Below are 8,501 nucleotides of genomic sequence, written 5' to 3' on the forward strand. Positions count from 1 at the left end.
TCAATTACCTGTAAAGCCATAGTTGTCCCCTACTCATTTAAGGATTTAGCCCATGCCTTAATTATTTGCTCCCTGGACTGTAACAGCAGCATTCTAGCATGTATTCCTCAATCATCACCATACCCTCTTAAATCTGTCCTAAATTCTACAGCCAGACTGCTCATCTCTTCCATATGTTTGAAAATAGACTGCTTGACATTTCTCTGCCCTCTGGATCATCCTGTGGTTGTCAGCCACTTAGCAGATTCAATTACAATGGTTTTGCATACTGAACAATGCAGATGCAGACCAGTGTGCAATAGCCCAAGGATTCAGTTCTATTTGTCTTTCAAGCCTTACAGAACCTGAAGGCTAAGTTGTCTTTTTTATAATTCTAATAGAACCAGCAGGACAATCCTGGAAACTGTAGCTGGGAAAGTCCCAAAAAAGGTGTCTATCTTAGCTGTTGAAGCCTTCTTTTCGGTGGCAAAAGGCTGTGAGCATAACCATCCTAATTGTCTTTCTCCCTGAGAGTGCATCTAGAGTGGATAACCTTGGGTAGTTTGTCCCAGCTCTCCGGACACTGTAAAATGGTCTTCTTTATATGAGTTCCTCTTAGCCATTGTTAAGGCTCCTAAGTCCTTAAAGACAGCACGTAGGGGCCAGGACACTTTCCATCAGAGGCCACCAGCAAGGTTCCAATTAGTTCCAGTGATAAGTGGTCCACTGTTCACTCAAGGATAAAGGTGTTTTGCAGAGTGTTATGTTCCAGTAGCTACACAGTTCAGCCAACTAACTCCTGAATTCTACTTCTTAGACATGAGTACAAGTAGGAGATCTTCTTACAGGGTACAGCAAGCAGCTACAACCCTTTTCTGCCGCAGGTCCAGAAAGTGTTCTGGAGGAGCCAGGGTGAGATGTTCCTTTTGCTCAATCCACTAGCCAGTGGATGAGAATGACTAAAAGACACTCCAGGACACTCGATGATTAATGTGTAAATAAAACACTATCCGTTTTTGACGGAAATCTAAAAAGTTTGTTTAGTTACTCTCAGTAATGCATGCTGAAGTGCAAAATAATTCCACAGCTTAATCCAGAGTGCAATTCAAGGTCTTCCAATCTAATAAATACAGTCCATTTTAAAGATAGAAGGATAATAAAATGCCCCCCCCTGTTCTTTATGATGTAGGGAAATACCTTTGGCGGTGCACTGAAATGCTAACAACCAGAAACCTTATTCAGTACGGCATATAGTTTGGTTTCCCATTATGGAAATTTAATGGAAAACAGTTTGCAATGAATTGTAAATTGCATGCTTTGTTCCATGACTTTCATATAAAAAGAAAAGAAAAATAATAATAACTTGATTTGCATCATGATTAATACAAGGTTCGCGTGCTAGCTCACGACACCTGAGTCTTCTGAGTGTACTTATGACTTACGCGACTGCGCTAAAATTAAGTCTCCTGGTAGATTTCAGGTCCCTGATCAGCGTTCTCGTTCTTCACAGGAAACATCAGGCTCTCAAGTCAGTGGAGGGGACCAACAGCATTGTGTTAAGAGTCAACCTGCTATGTGAATAGTTCAAGCAGGGAAGTTGCTTTAAAGCACTGTGTGCACTACTGGAAAAATGTTTAAACTGTTTGGATGACAATTTTATTCATCAATATACTAATCTTCAACCATGTACACTCAAAGGAACCATGTAGTCAAAAATGTGTATGCCGAAATCTTTTCATTATTTTGATCCACATATGAATTGCAATAAAAATGACAACAGTTCCAATAACATTACATGATACAGTCAACTTTGTTTTGTACATCATACAAAATCGTTCTCTGAAGTACAATAATCTTGAAACAAAAATCTCTCAATTGTTTGCTGCCCTATGCATTTCAGGACACATTGTCCCTTCTTCAGGGGACACGGTGAAATAAAAAAAAATTACCTCTGGTTACTGCCGCGTTATCAAAGACTATAAGTGATAGCTACCCTATATTTCAACACGCCTTGCCGCGAGAATCAACCAAACCGTACTACTTCTAAAATGTGAAACATCATGACATGCAATGCCTCTATAAACAACCGAGACTCCCAAGCGTGAACCAAAGTTCAAAGACTGCTAAAGCCTTTCGTTATTGCAGTCATATATAGCAAGTTCTGGGTGCTCAAAAGATGCATAAAAGGTCACAAGAATGAGCTGTCAAACCACTGCTACCGTGTTGCTGAATGGTGAACGTAAACTGTGGGTGACTGATAATTATACAGCGCTCGAGTGTGCTAGAACTGACATACTGGGTGAACATCTGGTGTTTAGTTCCACTGATATACTTGCTATCACGCGTAGAAAGCATACCAATTGTAACGAAGAGAGAAGGAACTGGATAGTCCTAAAAACAACCGCATGAACATGGGTTGTCAGACACTAGTGAATGTGAAATAACACTATGCCACATGTGACGGAAGAAAGTGCAAAGAGGTACTAATCAATCAATCAATCAATCAGGGGTTTATAAAGCACGCTACTCACCCATGAGGGTCTCAAGGCGCTGGGGAGGGAAGAAGACAGCTCCAGATCAGTTGAAGATTCAGGTCTTGAGGTCCTTCCTGAACGTGTGCAAGGTCGGGGAGTGTCTGATGTTCACCGGGAGCTTGTTCCAGGTTTTGCCTGCAATGTACGAGAAGGCTCTTCCTCCGGTTTTATTTCTGCGGAGGCGGGGAACCTCTGCCACGGCGAGGTCATCGGAGCAGAGGTTTCTCTTGGGTGCGTGGTAGGAGGTATTTGGGTCTGATGTTGTAGAGGGTTTTATAGGCGACGGTGAGGAGCTTGAAAGTGACTCTCTTCTCGATGGGGAGACAGTGCAGGCCGTGCATGTGTTGGGTCATGTTTTCTTTGCCGTGGAGTTCCGAGTACGGGTCTGGCTGCAGCGTTCTGGATGGTTTGGAGTCTGTGTAGGAGAGTTTTGTTGATTCCGGTTTAGAGGGCGTTGCCGTAGTCAAACTTGCTTGTAATGAGTGCATGGGTGACGGTCCTTCTGCATTCTGAGGGGATCCAATTGAAGGTCTTACGGAGGATCCAAAGGCATTTGACACTGGTGGCTGCAACAGCGTTGTTCTGGCGGTTCATGTCGAGGATGATGCTGATGTTTCGGGCGTGGTCAGTGGGGGAGGGTGGGGTCCCGAGGGCGGACGGCCACCAGGTGTTATCCCAGGCGGTGGAGCAGGGTTTGAGGATGAGGACCTTGGTCTTCTCTGAGTTAAGCTTCAGACAGCTGTCCTTCATCCAGGATGCCACGTCTTTAATTCCTTCCTGGAAGCAGAGTCTGGTGTCTTCTCGGTTCTTCGTGAGGGAAAGGATGAGCTGGTGTCATCGGCATAGGATACAATGTTGAGCCCCTGTTGTCTGATGATAGCCACGAGGGGGGCCATGTAGATGTTGAAAAGTGTGGGGCTGAGAGATGACGCCTGTGGGACTCCGCAGTTAATATTGGTGGGTTCGGAGAGGAAGGGAGGGAGTATGATCCTCTGTGTTCGGCTGGCGAGGAAGGATTGGTTCCAGTTGAGGGCGGCTCGTTGTATCCCTGCGTTGTAGAGTCTGGATGTGAGAGTGAGGTGTGAGACGGTGTTGAAGGCCGCAGAGAGGTCTAGCAGGATGAGGGTTGCCGTGTGTCCCTGGTCCAGTAGCATGGGTATGTTATCAGTGGCAGCTAGGAGGGCAGTCTCAGTGCTGTAGTTGCTGCGTAATCCAGATTGGGGGGCATCTAGGATGGAATTGTCATCGATGAAGGCGGTCAGCTGTTTATGAGAGTGTTTATGAGTCTCTCAGTGACTTTGGCCGCGAAGGGGAGGAGAGAGATGGGCTGGTAGTTTTTCAGGTCCGTGGTGTCTGCTGTGTGTTTCTTGAGGAGGGGTTATATCTCCACCCGCTTCCAGTCATCTGGGCAGATGTAAGATGTGAGGGAGGTGTTGATGGCGCGACCAAGTTCGGCTGCGATGGCGGCGGCGGCTCTGTGGAAAATGTGCAGTGGGCAGGGTTCTGTAGGTGCTCCAGAGTGAGCTTTCTTCGTGATTGTGATGATGAGTTCGATGGAGGTGGGAGCCCAAGACGAGATGGTCAGTTTGTTGGCGATGATTGGTATGGGGGTGGTGTCGGGGGCTGCCTCGCTGAAGTTGTCGTAGAAGTCTTTGATTTTACAATGGAAGTAGGAGCTGAGCTTGTCACTTAGTTCCTGAGAAGGTGTTATGTCCGTGGCTTCGCAGACGGGTCTTGCGAGCTGCAGTATGATGTTGAATAGTTCTCTGGCGTCTGTTGCGTTGGACTGGACTTTGTCTTTCATGAAGGTCCGTTTGGTGTCTCTAATGCGCTGGTGTATAACGAGTAATAAAGGCAAGGATTACCTTGCCGAGTTTTTCCAAAAGAGTCAACATGCGCCACAGAGATGAGATTAGCCTCGACATTTGAAGGCAAGGGAAAAAAAGAGGATCAACCTCGTTTTCGTCACCCGTTTCAAAAGAAAAAAGTTGCTGCTTTAACAGCGAGATATGCCTCAGACGGTGAGAACATGTCTACGGGATTGGACCTGGGCAGTGACTCTGCTCGACATCGAGGCGGAGGTGACCATAGTGCAGGAGGCACTGCGTCCTTGTCTGGAGGCGACAGGAACTGATACATTAACTCCTGTAGATACAGCTGACACCCGTGTTGCCCCGACAGACTGTATAATATAGTCTTTCAAATTGAAGGTGACATTGAGCGTGTAGTCACAGGGATTCTTTGGGGGAATGTGACCTCTTCTTACGACATTTAGTTGGCAGAGGTGGATTGGCCCCCACCTTTTGCTCTGGCCACATCAAAAGGGGAAGGCGTGATACTTCCTAGTTTTTCGCATTATGTCCCCAAGGAGCATGCAGAGGCCTTTGCAGCTGAGTGGGCTTGGGCCCTTGCACCTGCAGTGTAAAGTAATCAAGTGGGCTGAGATAAAGATTCTCCGCCACATGATATCCTATTTTGGTCAATGCCACAGCCTCAACCCCAATATCCCATCCAGCCGTAAGCCAAATATCCTGTTTCCGATGTTTTAACTGAGTTTGAGTATAAAGGTATGATTGAGAGGTATGTGTCACTGATGAGTAATCCTCTTTTTGCTGTATCTAAACCTGATGGGTCTTATCGCATAGTCTTAGATTACCTGCATTTTAACTCTCATTATCATACTTTTACGGTACAGAATACCCATAGCTCTTGTTGACAGTCTTATTCGTAAGAAATATAAAACAACACTTGACATTTCCAATGTCTTCTATAGTCATAACCTGTCCACTGAATGCAGTCAATGTACAACGTTCACGCCCAGTGGAAAACAGAACAATTTTGGCATTTACCTATGGGGTATAAGAATAGCCCCGGGGTTTTCTTTGCCTGTGTTGTCTCTTTGTTAGACAGCATTGACCCAGATACTCGTACATTGACGACATATATCTCATGGACGATGAATTATGGTTGCATCTATGTCATGTTGACCGCATCATTCTGATGTTTGCGGACTAAGGTACAAATTTAATTTTGCTAAATCGCACTTCGCATATTATGTGATGCTGTTTTTGTGCTTTGAGCTCAATAATGAGGTTATGGCCCTGGGCTTGACACCCCACTTTCTGGAGAAATGCACATGTTTGCAGTCTCTGTCTACTCTGAAGAAACTTCAGTCTTTGCTGGGATTTTTAAACTTTGGGCAGTCATCCATTCCCGATTATACCCAGTGCATCAAGCCTCTTTACGCCTTGATACAACCTACATTTTCAAAAGCTAGCTGGATTCCGGAACATTCAGCTATTCTGCAATCTTTGCAGTCTGATCTTCTTGAATCTCAGTACTTGTTGACATGTGATAAACACACACACCAGGTGATTAGAATCGTGCCAGGCGCAATGGGTTTCACTTACTTGACGTACAATGAAGGTGACACAGTACCTATTGCATACTATTCACATTTGTATACTTCAGCCAAAATGCGGTTTTCCACTGTTTAAAAGGTTTTGACAGCTGTGCAGATGGTGTTCCTGAAGGAATGCGCCCTGGGGCAGGGGAAATGCATTTTTGTGGTTGCACCTTTCTCTGCCTTGGAAGCTGTGATTAAGGCAAGTGTGCCAAACTCAAAAGCGGTACATCCCCATTGGATACAATGGGCTACCTCTTTGTCGTCTCCTGATGTCACATTTATCTTTGACCCATCTCTTCAGACACAGGAGTTCATGCAGTAGGAATATGTTCATCCACCTCCTATGTCTTTGCTTCTTTTAGAGGAATACAAATGTGTTATTTATACCGATGGTTCGGCTCAACCAGCCACCGGCTCTAAGCATGCTTACTGAGCAGCTTGTGCTATTGTGGCAGGTACAATAGTGAAGGGAAAATTCAAGTCTAATATAGTGCATACACAGGAGGTAGGTGACAGAACCGCCCAATTGTCTGAGCTGCACACTCAAGTTCTTGCTCTCGAGTTTGCTGATCCAGATGAGACTACGCTCAATGTGTGTGATTCTTACTACTGTGTTCAGTCTTTCAATGACAACTTACTCTTTTGGTCTTAAAATTATTATCGAGCTTCTAAAGGCAGCGCAATTAAGCATAAAATGCTTTGAGTTGACTGGCAGTTCTTAAAAAACGTCTGCCCCTCACACATGTTCTACATACTCTTGGCCATCAGCGTGTGGAAGCACATGCTGTCAGTAATTCTTTGGCTGACAAAGATGCCAAATCTGCAGTAGCCACGTATTCTATAGCAGCGGTTACAAGGTCCATGACTAAGATTGTTAATGAGATTTTGGCAGATATAGCTGCCACTACGGAGGGCACTAATTATCCACAGGTTTCCCTTGGAAGTATTCTTATCAGTTAACTCCCGAACAAGTTCCTTTTGCAAGAATACCAGACGTTGTTGATCAGCTGATTCCCAACCTTGACCACTGAAATTCTTTGATCAAAGCCACACACAAAGGCATTGATTCGGCCCATGCTGGTGTGTCTGCAATCGTTTGCATCTTGCAGCAACATTACTGGTGGCGTGATTTATACAACCAAACCCGTAATTATGTACTTTCTTGTGACATCTGTCAGTAAATCAAGCCTTCTACATTAACACGCCCACCACGAACACAGCTTTGCATTTCTAATATGCCGTTTGGTTGTGTATACCTTGATCACTGCGGTCCATTTTCTTCTGATACTGCGTATAAATAGATTTGAGTGGCAGTTGATTTGTGCACTCGCTTCCTTTGGGTTTGGCCAGAATGCAGTGCTGACGCTCAAAATGTCATCAGGGATTTGCGTGTCTTTGTTGGGATCTTTGTCTGTGGCACCTTTCATTCAGACCAATGTCCAGCGTTCGCCTCTACGGTGTACAAGGATGCAATGAATACTTTGGGGGTACTGGTGCAGTTTTTGTCTCCATACAGGCCTGAGGGCAATTCAATTGTGGAGCGAATAAACTGTGACTTAAAGCAATCCTTGACAGCTAGAGTCTTAGGTACTGGCAGGATCTGGATGGCCCATTTGTATGATGTTCAACATGCACTTAATAATCTCCCTAGAAGACCTTGGGGTGGGCAGACCCCTTACGAAATACTCTTTGGCATCAAAATGTTTGTGCCACACCTTGATGGGGTGGACATGGCGGCAGCTGAAGCAACTTTTGACTGAGATAATCATTCTACTATGTAACAGGACTTACAGGAGACCTGTGACAGCCTTACAACAGAACATTTACCCTCTGCCACTGATGCAGCACTACTGACTCTAGTGGTCGCCTTGCTTCCTAAAGTTGGATATCTGGTCCAAGAGAAGTTGGAGAACAAAAGAGAATTTGGTTCCTCTTATCGTGCTCCGGTTCCAGTCCCACGCTTGAAGGGTACTTTTTACCACTGCTTCCTGGTCGCAAAGACAACAGATACATCCCAGTGGACAATGTCAAGTTACAACGCCTAGCCGATTCTGAATAGTGTGACACCAGCTGTTTTGTGTCCTGCAATTTCTGGGAATCTGGGGGTTGGCGCATCTGTCACCTCGCAAAATGACACTGCCATCGAGATGAACACTATTGCTGACCATTTTCCTGTCTCGCCAGCTACCTCCTGCAATGAGGAAACTGAATATGCTTATCCCACAAGCAAGTCTTTGCATGCTTTTCCAGATAATCTATTGAACCATTCCAGCTTTGCTTATGACTTGTCCTCCACCTCATCACTTGGCCCTACAAAATTCAGTATTTATATCTTCTGGTTTAATTAGACTTACTTAGTACTTCCTTGGACATACATCTGGTTGGTACTGATCCTGATTTTTCCATTTATGTCGATTGGATTTGTCACTGTGTTTTCCTTGCTCATCAATGGTCACTACTTACCAGAACGCTCTGCTGTGAACTTGGTTGATGGTATTTTGGCTCCCCACTCATCTTTCTACATAACGAAGCATGACCAGTCTCTTGCTAACATTTCACCATTCCCAGTTGCAAATGGCATA

The sequence above is a fragment of the Lissotriton helveticus genome, chromosome 7 (genome assembly GCF_964261635.1).
Source record: "Lissotriton helveticus chromosome 7, aLisHel1.1, whole genome shotgun sequence".
Taxonomy (NCBI): domain Eukaryota; kingdom Metazoa; phylum Chordata; class Amphibia; order Caudata; family Salamandridae; genus Lissotriton; species Lissotriton helveticus.